Raw genomic sequence first — 19428 nt, forward strand, 5'->3', positions numbered from 1 at the left:
CAACATTAGAAAGCATACAAAGTTAACCAGTAGTTTAAAGTAGGGCTGTCCCGACTATTCGACGTAATCGATTACGTCGATTGCGTAAATAAGTCGGCGTGTTCAACATACCGTCGTTTACGTGATTTGCGCAAAAAAAAAAAAAAAGTGATTTGCGCAAGCCGCGAGGTAGACGTGCTAAACAGAAGCGACGAAAATGTAAGTAAGAGGCTCAAATCCTGAGGGTGTCAGTGTCAGAAGAAGATGAAGTGGCACCACTAATCAGTCCAATGAAAAAAAGTGATTTGTGCGAGCCGCGAGCTAGTTTACGTGCTGAAAACAGAGGTGGAGAAAATGACAGGTCAGGGGCTGCACGTCCGAGAGTGTCAGTCAAACAAAGATGAAGGTAACAGGCACCACTTATCAGCCCAATAAACGGACAAAGACATCCAAAGTGTGGCGATATTTTAAAGACAAGGCACAAGACCTGGTTGTGTTTCTGTAGGAGACTATATTTATTGAGGAAGTGAAAGTTTTTCAGATCGAGACGCGCGGTATATTTCACACTGCTTTATACTGTCGCTATGCTGGCGGCGTGCATAGCAACGACAGGGAGATAATGATTCGTAATGTGCCTGTTATAGACGCAATATTCAACACCTTTAGGGTGACAGTGGTCGGGGTGTTTGTAGAAGAGCTTGTATACAAAGTTAAAAAGTAAATGAAGACAACAGAAGTGTGCATATTCCGGCCAACAGCGTGAGATGTGGAGGAGTGAGAGGAATGCATGCCTGATTCAGAAAGGTCTCTTCCCTTCTCCTCCACGGACGGTGCACGAAGTTCACCTCGCACTATTCAATATTGTTTGTGCCGACTGCATGTCTAAATAAATAGTAATATTATTCTAATAATATAATAAGTCATAATTATGTCATGCTGCAATTACTAACTGGGTCTATGTTAGCGACAGATAGGGGATAGCGCGTTATAGGGACCAGCTGGGTTTTGGTGCGTCAACAGAATGACATGGGCAGAGTAGCCTCGACGTTCTTTCCTTGCGGGCTACTCATAAAATCTCTGGTAGCCTTTACCCTAACCTACAGTGGCCCATATTTGTTTCCACTTTCCTAATACTGTATAACTTGGGCCTCTTTATACATCAGTAAATGTAGGCTAATAAGCTTACTTGATTTGAACTGAAACAAATAGATATTGCATTAGGCCTGTATGTATTAGCCTAGTCTATGACTAATTTATACAATGTCCCCTTTTTTTTCTTTTCTTTCTTTTTTTTTTCTTTTTTATTTTTTTTTTAGAAATCATTGTCCTAATAGGCCCTAGGTGCACTCAGCTTTATTTGTCTGTTATTTTTCAGGTCAAAATTAAGTGGCATATAACAGTTTTTCCCCCCCAAAAAAATAATAATAATCGCGACTATTCGAAAAAAATAGTTGATAGAATAATCGGGAGGAAAATAATCTTTAGGGACAGCCCTAGTTTATAGTAACAGGTTTATTGCCATTTTATAGCGTGCACAAAGAAAGATAGTTCGTGGAACGCTCATAATTTAAAAAGAAAGAAAGGAGTCGCACACTGGAGCTGAATGCAGAATCAAAAACTGTACTGTAACTGTAAACAAAGCCGAAAAAAGTAAATAAAACCGACAGACAGGGGACAAACATTTCGGGTCTAGCCCATCATCTTCCTTTTCTTCCTTTTCATTATACTGCTCTTGGAATTATGCACCGAGCAATACGCTCAGGATATGACATTGGCGCAGACGCCACCCCACCATTACGCTCATAACAAGTAACAGAGTTTGGCTACTTTCTAACTTGTTACAGCCACATTGCGCTTCAAACTGTTTGCAGGCTGCCTCGTTCACTGCGCGATATCTACTAAACTCGGGTTCATAACAGGGTCATTTCTATCTGATCGGCGACAGTATTCCAGATAAAAGTATAGACAACCCAAGCACTGATGTGCGCCCTGACCATCATCATTAGCCTATCATCCTGCTACAGTCTGAACACTGTGCGCCGAATGGTTGGCTGGAGGAGGCAACGCTAGCCTAAAGAGCAGGCTACTTCACCCTTAAGGAAACTATCAACGGACTCCTCACTTGTTAAAACAATACTAGTGTTAATAAAAGATGTCACGACAGCGGCCGGCGGACAGTGACAGTTTGCTTTCTTGAAATAACAACACTTGGACAATAGTGTAGACTTGTGCGCTAAGCGCTGGGGTGGGGCAGGGGCTGCTGAACTGTCTACAAGCTGTCGTGCCGGGACGTAGGCAGTAGGTATCCATTGCGTGCGGCCGGTCGCTTTGGGAACTGTAGGTAAGTTGCATTTGGGTAGGCTATTGCGCGTGTTATAGACGAGCCAACGTCCGGCAGCAGTGACTGAGTGTGTAACTTAACTTAACTTTTGTAGGCTACTATCGTCCGAGTGTCTCCAGATTGTGATTCATTTATTCAAAGACGATAGCAGTTTACAGACGCTGCTGGCTGCATGGATATTGTGGGGTTTTTCCCTCCTAATTGTATTTTATGAAATTGTAAAAATAAAACTACCATAACCTTTACTCCTGTTGTCTGTCGTTCCTGAATCGTGGTCTATTTCACCTCTTACAATAGTGTCCAGTCCAGTGAATGATCCTGCATCCATGGCTAATTGGATAAAGCATACTAAGTGGACATGAAAGAAATGCGAAATTAAAACAACAGCGTGTCAATGCAAGCACTTAATTTATTTTTCCGGGGGCATGATTTTGTTGACAAGTACTTTTTTAACGACTTTAATGAAGATGTCGTGTAGACTGTTTGACGGCCCCTTCCATAGGACAGCATCCATCCATCTCTTCCTCATCTTTACGCGCAAATGTGTTACTTTTCTAAGCTTGTGTGTTATCGGATGCGATGCCATGTTACGGCTTGTTGGTTTGGGGTGCCTTAATTTTTCATTAATTGAAAGGGTGCCTTGCCTAAAAAAAAGGTTGAGAAACACTGCAGGAAACAGTCTCTGCAACTGTTTTCGGTTCTATTTGAACATGGAGTCATGTTAATGTTTTAAAGTAGCCTATCTTTTCTGTCTGGTGTCAGTTTGGAAGAGGGGCGAGACATGTCATTCCATTAAAATCTGACATTGGTAGTATGTAGGCATAAACCTTCCCAGAACTGACCAACAGTGACCTGCACAGACAATATTGCATCAACCAACAATGCACAGCCTACAGTTGGCTAATAATCAACTGCCACAGAAATCAGAAGCAAACGGGTGTTTATGAGACCAGATTTGTCGTTTAAAAACAAAACAAACAAAAAACCCGGACAGAGAGAGAGAGAACGAGCTCCTATACAGTGTTAACATAGCGATTTCACTTTTCTCTCTCTCTCTCTCTCTCTCTCTCTCTCTCTCTCTCTCTCTACTGTAGCCATGGACTTAACACATGTTATATAGTGTTATGGCTCATGCGCGAACTTTGTTGTCATTCAGAATCAGAAACATCAAAGTGTCGGCAGACAGCATTCTCTTGTTGCTAGTGTTTCTATACGCCCTAGGTCCGTAAGACTAACAGTAAAACAGGGACAATGACAAAAGGGATGAATTGCTTGAGGAAATCAAAAGGGACAGAGCGAAGTTATGACAACAAATTGACGTGCACCATTATGCAAGGCTACATGTAGTTATGATGGGTTAACCACTCAGTTACCGTTGCATTAATAATATGTATGATAAAGATGACTTCAGCGCAGGATATCAGAAATAAACAAGACAGCGCAGATGGCTTTTAATTTTTAATATGGCCACATTATGCGTCAATACGCCAATGCGTATTAGGCTATTTATCATGAAACCTCAAATCGGAAGTAGCCTTGTACCCAGCACTTTTCAAACCTTACTCGGGTTTATGGTAATTGTCCGGGCCAGCACTTTTGAAATCAAACGGACGCCCTTGCCTGCATGACATGTCATTTGCATGATAAGAGCACGGACGATCATGGACATACACGGTTCAGTTCAACGTTTATTGACCAGCAAGCGAGCAGCGCAGTACCAGCTGATTTGCTCTGGAATCTCGAAATGAAAACTGACTTTTCTTGGGAAAAGTGTTGCAAGAACATTGAACTCATTTAGTAGGCCTACTATCATTGTGCCAAGCGTGTGTCGCAATATTGTACTGTGGATGTGTGTTGGGGAGGGCATTAACATTAGGCCTATGACAAAACATTATCGGGGAGGATTGAGGATAAATCTTACACGTTTCCTTATTAATGGAAAATTAATTCCATGCTAATGAAAGTATTCAAGAACCTAAACAATATGTAATTGCTCCACAGTTCAAGGGTTAGGCTATGGATATTGACACCTTTCCTCCGCGATCGCGGATAGCCCCCACCTTTGCGCTTCTCATCTGGCTGTCACGATATGGAACGGGAAGAGACAGTTCAAGACAAGCGGCATGACTGCAATTGTCAATACAGTAGCCTAAAAAACTGTTAACTGTTCAGCGGTGTGTAGTCAAATTATCACAGCGGTGGTAGATGCTTTTATGAAGACCTGGAGGGCAAAAACCAACAGACACAACAAGCTTGTGGATAATATTGCCACCTTTCCCCTCTCCTGCGGTAGCCAGTTGCCTTCTCAGAAGAAGGGTCATTCCAGCTGGAATCAGCAAATGGTCCCCACTCGACTTCCTTGGATTTGCTTGAAAAAAATATATGTGATGGCTTCAACATCCAATAGAACATATCCACCATTGCAGATTTCAGCTGTGCATACTTTTTCCACAAAAATTCTGTAAATAAGGACACCCCCTCCCCCTGATTTGGCGTCACTGCCTGAGTGACCATATTCAGACTTAATTATCTCCAAAACTATTTGTGGTAGGTCCATTGTTTTTTCAGGGCTAAGAGTCATAGACCTGATGAGCATACATTACAATTTGCAGCACTGTATGTCAAATTACACCTTAATACTGGCCCTCTACTTTTCTTTGAAATTAAAATTGCAAGGGTTTTTCAGATGTCCATAAAAACCTCAAATTTCAACATTCAAGGTTCATCCTTGGTACATGGTCAGATATGTGCCATGACTTTCACATCACATCATATTTGATATAAGGGTCCAATGGTTGTTGAGATGCAGAGGTCCAAAAATGGGCAAAAACTAATTTATACCATTATTCGGAGCAATATTCCCAATCTATGACACCAGTTGTGAACTTGCTGTTTGGTGTCTCTGAAAGATAATATTATTATTCATAACATATCTAAAATTTGGGATGGTGTTTTGCCCCATTATTTTTATAATGAATTTTAAAAACTCATTCCTGTGTGACATGCAGGTGTACCTTAGGAGCCCTGTTACCTTAGAAAAAATTGGGTTTACTACACCTAAAATGAATAGCCAAGTCAATGAACACTAAAACCTAAAATCTCTGATACCAAATAGGTGATTTTATACTTGTTCAGCTCAGTATTTCAGTATATCTGACTTAACCCTCAATTCCATCCTAAGAAGGTGGCCAATCCCCTTGATTTTTGTGTTCCATTTTCACACAAAGATGGCGGCTCATGGAGCCAATGGCATAGTTCCAAAATAGTTCCAGGAAGTCAGCATCAAGGGAAGGAAACAAAACACCATTGTTTGGAGCAATATTTCCAATATATGACAGCGGTTGTGAACTTGCTGTTTGTTGTTTCTCAAAGAGGATATTCTTATTAACAACATATCTAAAAATTGGGATGGTGTTTTGTCCCTTTATTTGTATAATGCCTTTTCAAATCTCAATGCAGTGTGGCATGCATCCCTCAAATCCATCCAAAGTGGCGTCATGAAAAAAACCCCCACCATTTTTTAGAGCAATACCTCCAAAGTATGACACCAGCTGTGAACTTGTTTTTTGTTGTGTCTGTAAGAGGATATTTTTATTAACAACATAGCAAAAAAATAGAATGGTGTTTTGCCTCATTCCTTTTAATGACCGTAAAGCGCATTGCGGTGTGACATAAGCCTGTGATCAAATAGTGCAGAGGGAAGCGGAAGTGGTGAATTGTTCTGGGCCAAGGACATGGGGGAATCAAGATTGGGTACTCATTACATTGCAAGTATTGGGAAGGGGTCTCTTCAGACAACTTTATCCCGGGCCCAGGCAAAGCTGTTTGTTCAGCTCAGTAGTTCTGATTTTTTTCAGGGATTCTGGCCTCATCTTTTTAAGTGTACTATCGGCCAGATGATCAAGTGACTACGCAACATGTTCTCACTGGCGCTACGTTAGCAATAAATTCAAGATGGTTGAGAGAAGTACCATTTTGAGAGAAGTCATAAAAAAACAACCTCTGGAAATAAAACAAGGTGTTGATATGATTTCCTTGATGTAACCTTGACTTCCTTGATGGTGATTTAATATTTGAAAAAAAAAAATGAAATGTATTAAACAAGTCAGGAACTTTCAATGCTCTGGCCTGTGACAAATGATTTTATACACACTTGACTTTCAATCACTAGCTGCATCTTATGAGTTGACTTTATAAGGTAGCTTGCCATTGTCATTGATGGTGCATTAGGTATCTGCATTCATATTGTTGAGTGCAACCATCCGTCATTAGCAATTCAATGAGGAACACCTGAATGAAACTTTATTGTCATAGTACAGGTACAATGAAATTGGAACCTTGAAGGACAATGTCAACATAGGTATTGATTTCAGTAAGGATACCACCACCATGCTCAGGGCTCTTCGGTCAGGGGAGGATGATGGGGGGCGGGAAGTTCTACAATCAGGATACCTCTTTACAAACTGTCTCCTCCTATGTGTCATCTCTAATCAACTTTTACTTTCCTATGCGACCATAAAACAGTCCCACCCCCGCCAAAAGTCACCACGACAGAGGTACCCTGACTGTAGAACTGTGCCCCGCCCCCAATCCATCACCATATCTGAACGCTTTTGCATGCTGCAAAGCTTCCTTTCGGCTTCTATCATCTCACCTAGATCAATCTGGCGATGAACTTTTCAAGCAATGAACAGTGTCTACAAGTATCCAAACCATGATTGTTATAATCACTGCTGCTGACCTGCAATCCACTTGTCAGCATTGCAGTAGTATAATTTTATAATGATGCAAGCAGCCGAAGTAGATCGCAACAATGTGACAAGAACCACATGGTTGTCTGGTGCCAATATGAACTTCTGTGCTTTCAATATTAGCCTGATATTAAATACTCAATGCAAGCAAACTCTTTTAACGAAAAACTCTAGGAACATGCTGTCAAAATTGTCTGATGGAATCTCTAGCCAGTATGAATTAAATTATTTTCCAATATAGCAGGTAACTTAACAAGTATATCACAAGCTTCATAGCAAATATAACGTTACAGGTGCTGATTGAAAGACTAGTTAGGATGGGAGTCCTTGTTGCAAACAAGAGTGCTACAATTCTTTAATCCTCTCCTATTTCATCACTTTATTCCAAGACTACTACTACCGCTACCACTACCACTACTACTACTACTACTACTACTAAAATGATGATGATGATGATTATTATGATTTTACAATTAAAATAATTAATGTCTATCAAAGCCATGTGCAATGTGCTATTCTTGCTGTGTGGCATCAATCAATTCATTTCCAAGTGTTATGGTTTCCCTAGAATTTGCTTTGTCATTCACAGGGTAGCCATCTTGTTTTCACTATTAAGGTGACATCAGAGCCATGGATTTGAGAGTTGTGACAAGTCGGTTGGTGACATGGTCCTCATAGCTTCAAGTAATTGTAGCCAATTGAGATTTTGAAGTCCGTTATAAAAAGAATGAGGCAAAACACCATCCCAATTTTTTTATATGTTGTTAAAAAAAACATCCTCTTTCAGAAACACCAAACAGAAAGTTCCTAACTAGTGTCATAGATTGGAAATATTGCTCCAAACATTGGTGCAAATTATTTTTTCCCATCTTTGGACCTCTGTATCTCAACAACCATTGGAGCCTTTTGTTAGATATTCTATGAAGTGAAAGTAATGGTACATATCAGACCATTTACCAAGGATGAACCTTACATGTAGAACTTTGAGGTTTTTACAGACATTTGGAAACCCTAGAACATATGATATCTACAAAAAGTAGAGGCACATTATTACGGTGTGATTTGACTTACAGTGCTGCAAATTGTAATATATGATATTCAGGTCTGGGACTCTTAGCCCTGAAAATATAATGAATCTGACACAAATAGTTCTGGAGATAATTGAGTCTGAACATGGTCACTCATGCAATGTCACTAAAACAAGCGTAGGGGGTGTACTTATTTACAGATTTTTTGTGCCAAAAGTATCCAGAGCTGAGTTCTGATATTGTGGATATGATCTATTGGATGTTCAAGTCATCACATACATTTTTTTCAGGCAAATCCGAGGGGGTCGAGTGGGAGATTTTTCAGAAATTTGCTGATTCCAGCTGGAATGACCCAGAAGCAATCTGAATCGGAAAGAGAGAGCACTGTTCAAGACCCACGGCAAGACTGGTGGACTTCGTGGTGTCAACCTTCAGCCAAAACAACGACAGACCCTTTTTTATAAGATAGACCTACCTTATTCGCAGCAGCCAAAATCAGTCAGACAATAAGTGCTTAACGAGTACGTGCAGGGTAGCGAATGCTCTTCTATCAGGGTAAAGTTTGCAATTGGAGAGGGGTGATTGAAGGGCTAAATTAAGTCCGAAATCAAAATGATAAAAAAAATACGGTCGATTTATTTACAATACCCTACATGACAGAAAGAAAACGTGTAGGGGGTCAACTGAAAATACCCATAAACTGAGGACTATAGGCAACGTCAAAGTAAAATACAAACACGACATCAAACAAAGCTTTTTTTTTAATGCGGTACACTTCAAGCTTCACAAAACCCACTGGTTAACAGCAGGTTTTACGCACACATTTCGAAGCGGTTAATCACAGATGCTGCTCTCTTCCTTGCTCTCCCTTGCACCCCAACGTACACTGGGTTTAATACACCCCGAGACCCTGGGTTTAATACACCCTGAGCAAACTATTATTCAATTACCATTTCATTTGTTCATGCAAAGACCTTTACGCGGCGGAGAGAGAACGCGCTCCTGTGCAGTGTTAACGTAGCGATTAAGCTTTCTCTTGTTGCTGGTGCTTCGCATCTAAAAAGTTAACGGAAAGTCAGAAAACTCGCTGCATGACAATGTGCTCAATGGTCAATAGCCTACTTCTAGATGCACTATAGTCTACAGCCTAGACGCGCGCTGCTCTGATTCAAAGCGAGCACAAGGGTCAATAGCCTACCTAGACGCGCGCTGCTCTGATTCAAAGCGAGCACAAGGGTCAATAGCCTACTTCTAGACACATTAAACCGCCCTGCTTTGATTCAAAGCGAGCAGGCTGTGCTTGGTCCCGCCTCTCTGCCCGCAGATGGGAGTAAAGTAACGGCGTAAAAGTGAAAAAAAAAAGCTTCTCAAATATTGTCTAGATAATTGTCAAAAAATGTAAGGGCGTAAACGTAAATTGTCAAAAAATGTAACGACGTGAAAAAAAGCTTCTCAAATATTGTCTAGATATTTTGTCAAAAAATGTAAGGGCGTAAACGTAAATTGTCAAAAAATGTAACGACGTAAACGTTAAAAAACCAACAACATAGCCCTACCAGTTAAAATGAGTAAGTACATTTTATTTATAGATTTACATGTTTAAATCAACAAAAAACAAAACTTAACAGCTGATTTACATATTTAAATAAACAAAACCCTTAAAATGAGCATTAAAAAAGCTGATTTACATTTCTAATATAGGCAGGCTGAAGAAAACCCGTTAAAATGAGCATTAAAAAAGCTGATTTACATTTCTAATATAGGCAGGCTGAAGGGACGTTTAGTTGAAACCGAAGGATCTTTAGTTCAATTTTAAGGACCTTTCGTAGGCTTTTGCGGTAGACGGAACGTCCTCGACGAAAGATCCCCTGCCTTATACGAATGGTCCAACGTTTTGTTCGAATGGTCCCCTCTCAAGAATCCATTCGACGAAAAGACCTGTACCCTTTTTCAGTTCTCACTTGGTTGGCAGGAAAGTTTAATTTTCGTTCCTAGATTCCCTTATTGTTCTCTCACCGTCACTTTATTCCTGTTCATGTCATGTTTGTTCCCTTGCCGTTCCCATATGGTTCCCTTAACCTTGTTGGTTGCATATTTGGTTCCTTAGACATGCTCCTGATCTTCCCACAACCTTGTTTATTATTGTGAATGTGTTTTGGTACTGCCTCACTATCTCTCACCATAGTTGAGGTACCCTGATCATGGTACTTAAGCACCTCCCATCCTCCACCATGACTGAAACACCCTGCGCCCGGCATCAGTTTGCCACACTGCTATCTGAAGATAGTGTTTATAGTTGCTGAAAACATGTATGATTTATACCTTATCTATCAGTCCATGCCGTATTGTACCACAATGGGAGAGAAATATCAGCTGAGCATGTATGAACACAATCTAGTGGGGATTAATACCAAATATTTTCCTTAATGAAGTTAAAAGATAACCATACCATCTACATCAAGTGCACAATGGAGCAAGCAATGTAACATGTGCTGTTACTGACTAGCTCACAAAGCAAGGCACAAGATGTAGCTAACAAATGCCATAAGCCAAAAGCGCTATTAGCTTGCTTGCAATGCAGGTAAACAAGCGCTATGCTGCGCTATGCTGTGCCATGCTGACCAGCCAGCAGGCAGGCAGGCAGGCAAATAACTAAAGCACTCTGACAGTCCAGGTTTATATACAGGCTCAAGAGTACCATGTGACCAGATTGATTAGGAGTTTTTCAGGTGCAAGCAATTGAGTCATGATATACCAGCCCTAAGTAATTAGGTTTGGCCAGGCGCTGATGGACAGATTGGTTGTGAGGGGCCTGCTTGTTACCGGCAAAGGTGTAACAATTTCTCAAGTTATTTCTTTCACTCGCCACATCTTTTGTGTGATGTTGTGTGCACAGCCAAACCTTAAATCAACCCAACCAAGTTGAGTTAAATTAATGAAATGGAATAAAAAAAATAGATTGTGTACATGATTAAATCTGGAGGAAATACTGTTACTAATATTTAGATTGTAGACGTATATGATTTAAGCGGGTGGACAGTCATCATTGCTTATGCTCTGAACGACACAGTATAAACAAAGTTGGGGGAACATCAGGAGCACGTCTAGGGAACCAGACGTGACCAGACCTATAATGTAACCATCAAGGTTATGGGAACCATATGGGAACGATGAGGGAACAAACATGAAAAGCAATAAAGGTACGGTGAGAGAACGGCGAGGGAATGGAATGGGAACCACACTTATATCGTTCTGGGAACTTAAATTAAACTTTCCTGGCAACCCAGTGAGAACCAAAACAGAACCAAAAATTACGTATCCGAAACGTATCCAGAACCGAACCGGAACCAATGGCTGCTTGGTTTTTACTGTAACCAAAGGGAACGTTTCTAAGTGGTAAATTTTGGTTTGGTAATAACCCCAACCTTTAGAGAACCAAAAGTCAAACGTTCTCTTTACGTTCTGTGTTACTAGGGTCAGAGGTGACAACACGCCCCTTTCAGGTAGGGTAAACACAGCAGACGTAGAGTGACAGGGGGGTTGGGGCTATCAGAGCACATGGGGATTGACAGGGGGGTGTGGGCCATTAGAGGTTTTTCACACCTATCTCATTAGTATTCAAATGAGACAGGCAGTGGCAGTGACATAGTCATTCTTTTTTGCATTTTGTATGAAAACAACAAAACATTTCTAAATGCCCTTTTCACTTTTATGCTGCCAACACATTTGTTTACAAGATTCAAACTTCAAAAGTCTTGGCTAGATATATTTATTGTGTGTTTTCTTGAACTTTTTGAAGACGTCTGAAACCTGTTTTTTTGTACAGTTGTGTTTATACTCAATTTAAATAAAACATGTTTGTATGACATCCAATTTTTTTTCAGATTATTTCTTGTCAGGCTTTTCACAATACAACCATATATTCCACTTTTGCATAGATGCTTACTGTTAGCTGAAAATACTTGAAAATGTCAGGGTGGTGCAAGCAGCCTAAAAGCCTCTGAACGGCCTTAGACCTCAGAGGGTTAACCTTCTGCAGCCTCCTTTTTCTAAAAAAAGGGTTCTATGTTCCCCGCATTGTGTGTTTCGAAGTTTTCAAATTGTGACCTTCCCAAAACCATCCCTAAACCTAACCTGTCAGAAATGCTATGTTTCTGAGTTGACACTGCATGAAAAGAGGAATTTGTGGATGAGTTTTGCACCTTAAATTGCCTCATACCTCAAGCCACAGCATTTGCGGCTCCCCCATGCCCCCCTCCCATCCCCTTCTTAGAAGAGCCTTTAATATGTAAATGCCAGTGATCAGGTCGGGAGCTGCCCCAGTCAGTTTCAAGTGGGGTGGGGTGGGGTGAGGTCAGGTGGGTGGGAGGGAGTGGGGGATCGGCAGGCCTGTTTCTAGGATTTTGGGGTCCCTAGGCAACGGGATTGTTGGGGGCCCTAGGGCATTTTTTGGCCTTTTACTAAAATGTGTGTGTGTGTCTGTGTGTGTGTATGTTTTTTTCACGCTGCCCAGTGGTGTTTTTCAGAATCACTAACCATTAAACCAGGGGTAGGGAACCTATGTCTCGAGGGCCCTTGAGGCCGTTTTATCCGGCCCCTGATATCATTATAATGTTTTGCAACTTCACATGAAATAGGCCTATGACATATTTTGCAGGCCTAAAGGAATCTTCCGATGCAATTAAGCTATATTCAGGGGTCCTAGAAAAGATGGGGACTGTTTTAAAGGTGTGTACCTTTAAAGTTGTCTATATGTCTATATAGACCAAAAGGTGTCTATATAGGCCTAAATTTTATGGGGAAATCCTGATTTGTGTTCATAGTACGGCCCCCGGAGGATTTTATGACCATGGTAGGAATTTGAAGTGGCCCCTCGAATGAAAAAGGTTCCCCACCCCTGCATTAAACCTTTCTACTAGCCACAGCTTTGCTGTCAGTACATTTTATTATGATACTATAAGCTCAGAAATTAAGTTGATCAAACAATTCGATCTGTGCTATAAACATTTAAATGAACCTACAGAATAGGCTATCAAAATAGAATCATCTGAATGATCTTTCTTGGACATACATTTTGAAGTGACCCTTCGAATTAAAAAGGTTCCTCAGCTGCTTTTGAGGAAAAACATCAATGTGCTTGGCCACTCTGGTTTTTAAATGGTATTCTGAACTAAAGCAAGGATTGTTCAAGGAAGACCGTCTCTGGTTAAATTAGTTCTACACCAAGCCTTTAGGTGGCAGTAAAACTAATTTGCACAATGCGAATTCCACACACAAGCCACAAAGAAGCCATCAGCCGCGGTCAACATCACCTTCCTGATTGAACAGAACCACGCGCTGTCTGTGTGGTTTACAAGTTTCTTGGCGATATGGGGGAAAAGTTCCTCACATACCAACGGAAAATGGGCGTCATATACATGTAAGTACATTTTACTCAACTGTGGTTTAAAGTTTCAGTACTCAAGAGCGATTGAATAGCTCCTCTGAACACAGATCCGCCATTGCTAAGTTATGGCACAGCCGTTTTACATAGCTGGTAGCTCGAGTCCCCTCAATGTGACTACACTAGTTGCTGCTGTACGCTAGTAAATTCTGATGACTTGCGAGCATCGTAATGACAAAATGCTGTGGTGAAACGGTGAATATGTTAAGTATACTTGTTGATGGTAAATTGTTTGACATTGCTCGTTCTCAGTTGCCTTTCCCCTGCCTAAAGATAGACAAAGGCTACCGTTAGCATGCTATTGCGTTAGCTCATCAACTAGATGCTGGGCACTGCTCATTTTTCACGTCTGCCCGGTATTTCGCTGATGAACTAACGCTTAGACGCCTTACCAATGTATTTTACAGCGGCAAAAATGCATAGGCGACGTTGGAAAGACTGGTGTGTCGTCTGGGTATGTTGGTTTTCAGTGCTGGGCAGTAGCGAAGCCACTAGTTTAATTTTTTTTTTTTTTTTGCCACTAGTTTAATTACATTCTCTAGTAGCTTGGTCGTAGCGTCACTACTATGTATAGAGTAGCTAACATCCCTGTATTGCTATTTTTCCTCAAGTAGCGACGTTGTCTACAAAAGCTACAATTTGTCCCCCATCGATTTTACTCAATGATTTTTGTTTTACTTTCTCTATCCTGAAACCTAGGCAGTCACACAGGGGTTCCAAGACCCACCGGCGTAAAATCAAGTCAAAGGTGGGATATAATTTAGTTCCATGCTACTTTGAAACGGTGGTAGATGGACACTCCCAACTGAGATCGCTCCCGGACGTGCAGTCCCAGGTGTTTCTATCACTCCCGGACGTGTAGTCCCACCCGATTATATTTCACGTATTATCATACACTGCCACATACAAGCAATTTAGGGTTAGGTTTAGGGTCAAGGTTAGGGTTAGGGTTAGGGTTAGAAACAAAAAACTAACATCAAAAAGATAACTAGCTCCGTTATATGGCGGTGGGACCGATAGTCTGGCTAGTGGGAGCGAGCCGACAGGGGAGCGTCCTGCGTTGGGAGCGTCAATCAGGGAATCGTTCTCAGTAACGCGAGCCCAATGTATCAGCGCGAGCTCAATGTCGACCAGAGTGGTCAAGTTGAGCACGCCACCCCGAAATCAATGTGAAATACCCTGCCATTTGCAACAGTAGGCAACCTGTCCTTAAAAAGTATGGGTCCTCAAAACAGCACTTGTTGCACAAATAAGTGTAGATGGCCTCTTCAAGAAATTGAAATTATGTATGGTCACTTTTTCTTATTGTTTCACGTGGAGGTCTACTGACCTTGTCTAAATAATGTAGGCTAGTTTATGTCCATGTATTATATTAGGACCCAAGGTTAATGGGTTATTCTATTTACCATGTTTTCACAGGCTGCTGTCTCATAATATGGCGAAGACGAGTCACCTGAAGGCCTAACTCGCCATAGAAGACTGAAAGAATGTAAGATTAACTTCTTTGTGACCAATATGACTTGCTCATTGATACATTTGCTATGTCAATATGAGGTGCATGGCAAAGTATTTAATTTATTTGTCTCGCTTCTAGGAGCTGTAGAAACAACAGGGTGTTCTTTTTCAGGGTATTCTTTTTTATAGAACTGGACAGGTCATTTATTCGTTACCCTTGTTTTTGAAGTGTCCTGCAGGATGCTGTGTCCTGCAATCCTGTGTGCTGTGCTACAGACGCATGTGGAGGTCAACCCAAAATGGGCACAGTCTCACCGCAGAAGAGTGAAAGAGGGTAAGCTTAACCTATAGCCTACGTCAGGGTCGGGGAACGTTTCTCATTCGAAGGGCCGCTTCAAATTCATCCGAGGGGCCTCCAAGTCCTCCAAGGGCCGTACTATGAACACAAACCAGGATTTTCCCTTTCACTTTAGGCCTATATTGAAGGCAGCCACATTTAAACAAACACCACCTTCTTCAGGTTCCCTGAATATAACTTAATTGTATTGCAAATGTATTTTCTAAGATTCCATTACAAAATATGTCATATTTCATGTGAAGCTGAATAGCATTAAAATTATATCGGGGGGCCAGATAAAACTGCCTCAAGGGTCGCAAACGGCCCTAGAGACATAGGTTCCCCACCCCTGGCCTACATTGTCAATATGACTTGTGCTACTTTATAGATAAGTAATCAATGCTGTGCATTGCTATGTTTTGATTTATTTTCTTACATCCTACAGATCCTGGCAGGGAGACGGTAGTGTCCTGCAGAATGGTGATGAGCCAATCTTACAAGAGACCACAGAAAACTGATATAGTGTAAGATTGGCCCTGTTGGGCTCAATAGGTCTTGCTTATTGACATATTTGCTATGTCAATATGAGGTGCATGGCAAAGTATTTATTTATTTGTCTCGCTTCTAGGAACTATAGAAACAACAGTGCCTGCTGCAGTATAATGAGGACACCCTGAGCAGAGAGCTCCAATAGACCCAGGTCCAGTGTCTTGGCAGGGTGAAATGGCACTGATATGGGTATGTACTAATGTCAGTTAAAATGAATGAATGAATTAATTCTCATATCTGAATAATGTTAACACTGGATTTACCACACACACACACACACACACACACACACACACACACACACACACACACACACACACACCCTAGGCCTAGATGATTTGGACCCAAGGTTACTTTTACCACAGCTCTGGCACATCAATTTTCATTTGTTTAATAACTGGTCAGGTAATTTATTCATTCCCCTTGTTTTTTTTTTTGTTTTTTTTGGTAGTGTCCTGCAGGATGCTGTGTCCTGCAATCCTGTGTGCTGTGCTACAGACGCGTGTGGAGGTCAACCCAAAATGGGCACAGTCTCACCACAGAAGAGTGAAAGAGGGTAAGCTTAACCTATAGCCTACGTCAGTGGTGGGGAACCTTTCTCATTCGAAGGGCCAATTCAAATTCATCCGAGGGGCCGTAAAAGTTCTCCAAGGGCCGTACTATGAACACAAACCAGGATTTTTCCCCTTCACTTTAGACCTATATTGAAGGCAGCCACATTTAAACAAACACCACCTTCTTCAGCTTCCCTGAATATAACTTAATTGTATTGCAAATGTATTTTCTAAGGTTCCTTTACAAAATATGTCATATTTTATGTGAAGCTGAATAACATTAAAATTATATCGGGGACCAGATAAAACGGCCTCAAGGGTCGCAAACGGCCCTCAAGACATAGGTTCCCCACCCCTGGCCTACATTGGCAATATGACTTGTGCTACTTTATAGATAAGTTCTCAATGCTGTGCATTGCTATGTTTTGATTTATTTTCTTACATCCTACATATCCTGGCAGGGAGACATAGTGCATGAGGCCATAGAAGACTGAAATAGGACATTATCCCTGTTGGGCTCAATATGACTTGCTTATTTGCTATGTCAATATGAGGTGCATGGTGAAGTATTAATTTATTTGTTTCTACAGCTCCCAGAAGTGAGACTGAGTGCCTGTTGCAGTATGACGAGGACGCAGTGACCAGAGACCTTCAGTAGACCCTGGCTGAAGAACATGAAATCAACTGCAATGTTTATAATGTTGTACATACCTGTATAGTCTGTATTAAAGGGTTTATGAAACGAAAATAAACGGTCATTCCCATTAAAGCCTTGTTTTTTCTGATAGCATCGATGAGACTTTGAACCCAATCATCCTGGAGGAACTTGTGAAAATGGCAACTCAAAGTGTGAATTCTGTGAAATTTGGTTTGACTAATGAGCTGGGCTGTGACATCAAAGAGGAGAGTCCCTGGTTTGCTAGTATGGCGATCTGAGAAAACAACACCCATTTGATGGACCCACATCTTATAAAGGAACCAAAATTCTGATACAAACATCAGCGTGTCGAAAAACCACACATCCAACCTCATGAGAAAAAAAAACAGCAGCACAAATCTATTTCAGAGGCACTGATACATCTGCAGAAAGTGACATGTCTGACAGGCGAAGTGACGATTGTTGACATAGCCTGACAGTTCTTATGTTTATTTTTATTAAAAACGCCCTATATAGCCTGAGTCCTCAGCATATTTTTAGCGTTTATCATTATTATTATTTTTTGTGCTCAAAGTCACAGGCGTCGCGTGTCCCTCAGCCTGACTCTGAGGACGAGGTGTGTCCAAACGTCAGCCACACGTGCACCACAATACTAAAAACAAACAATCAACGCTTCAAAGTAGGCCTACGCTATGTGCATCTCCGTTTATTCGCTAAGCAGTAACAGGACTTTTTCTAGGATTATTTGGCATGAGGGAGCATCATGGCAGGTTACAGGGGGTGAAGGGCGGTGTTCCCCCCCATGAATGAGAAATGTATTAGGGGCGCTCAAATATATATATATATATATATATATATAAAAATAAAAGTATGAGGGTGCACCCACGGAGGTATGAGGATGCACCCACGGAGGTATGAGGGTGGAGCGCCCCTATTTCCCTGTTCAGAAAAAGCCCTGAGTAGCCCAGTCTGTGAGTTGGCTGTCCTCGACTGAGAGCACCACGCTGATGTGCGGATATCCTCCCAAAACCAATTTATTGACCAGTTGAATGGCAATCAACAAAAAGTGCATATTCCGAGAGCATTCGCATCGGTTTGGCATGTAATGTGCATTACCCTTTCCTGAAAACAACATACAAAGCAGATGGACAAGGTAAAACGAGTAGCCTAAAGAAAAGCAGTGCACTCACCTGTCTTCGTGCCCGAGCAGTTACAGGGGCAGTTTCAGTCTGCACGCCGGCGATGTCAATTGTTGGAACTGCTTGAGGCAATAGCATTCTCTTCAGTCTAACCATGCCCACGACCTCCACATTTGTGGTGAAGCACAAGGGGTGGAAATGTGCCGAGCACAACAGTGACCACGAGCTTGCTTCAAAACCACGCATTGGATCCACAGAGCACTAGCTTGATTTAGCCTTCTCCTTGTCGGCCACAGTTCCATCATTCTTCACAGAAGGGAAATTGTGCAAAGATATTCCTTCTGTCAAGTAGCCATTTTTGCAGCTGGCACCGTTCGGCCCTCCAGCAACACACTGCTTGACACTACGCTTTGTTTTGGTACTAGCCGCCATTGATCTGAACAAGGTGGAATGAGGTGAACTCACCCCTTCTATGTCACGCATATCATTTGCATAAAATTTGCATGTCACAAAAAAACACTTTTTGGGAACGTTTTAACTTTACTTTTAGGACAAAATACAGGGTCCCCGCGGGACATTAAAAAGCATTAAAAAGCATTAAATACAGAACTTGCAATTTAAGGCTTTAAAAATCATTAAATTTCGAGGTGTGGCATTAATTTTCAAAGGATCGGCATTAAATTTCACCCGGACACAATTTAGTAGCCTAATATATAGATATTTGGACAGTTAAATTACGTAAAAACAGTTTTCCATCACTAAGACAGACGGCAACAAGCGCTCCGAGTCGGAACATGCCTGGGGTAGGAAACAAGGCACTCGACAGTAAATGACAGGCGGCCAGGTCAGGTAGCAGACCCCCTCGTCTGGATCCCCCTACTGGTTGATGACGATGGCTGACCAAGTAAATTCCATCGACCACAGTGCGTGTGGTGGCTGACTTGACCGCAGTTTAAGAGTTGAGACTTTACATTTCATCAACCAAAATGCCGCGTGGATATTTGTATTTCTGTGGTACCGTCGAAACTTTACTCGTCGAAAGCGTGAGTTTGAGTGTAGCGTTTGCTAACGCATGTAATTTCATGAATGCCATGATTGCAATTTAGATTAGCAGTTAAATCGTGCAATATTCTACTTCAAAGTCTCCGAGCTTCGTATCATTGTGTTTACTTTTATTTGATGCTGTCAAGGGGT

At 41.5% G+C, this 19428-nt stretch overlaps 1 long non-coding RNA gene across 4 annotated transcripts; it reads left to right on the forward strand.

The window, feature by feature from the left end:
- Positions 1-12903: 12903 nt before the first annotated feature.
- Positions 12904-17148, forward strand: LOC134443297 (uncharacterized). 4 transcript variants are annotated; one of them, XR_010033632.1, is made up of 8 exons: positions 12904-13518; positions 14242-14290; positions 14962-15031; positions 15227-15331; positions 15780-15814; positions 15963-16072; positions 16335-16439; positions 17028-17148. It is a non-coding gene; the product is annotated as an uncharacterized LOC134443297 (long non-coding RNA). The 4 variants fall into 4 exon arrangements; XR_010033630.1 differs by having other exon boundaries at positions 14962-15331; XR_010033633.1 differs by lacking the exon at positions 14242-14290 and having other exon boundaries at positions 14962-15331.
- The last annotated feature ends 2280 nt before the right edge of the window (positions 17149-19428 follow it).

Source organism: Engraulis encrasicolus, unplaced genomic scaffold, assembly GCF_034702125.1.
Source record: "Engraulis encrasicolus isolate BLACKSEA-1 unplaced genomic scaffold, IST_EnEncr_1.0 scaffold_302_np1212, whole genome shotgun sequence".
In the NCBI taxonomy this organism is placed as follows: domain Eukaryota; kingdom Metazoa; phylum Chordata; class Actinopteri; order Clupeiformes; family Engraulidae; genus Engraulis; species Engraulis encrasicolus.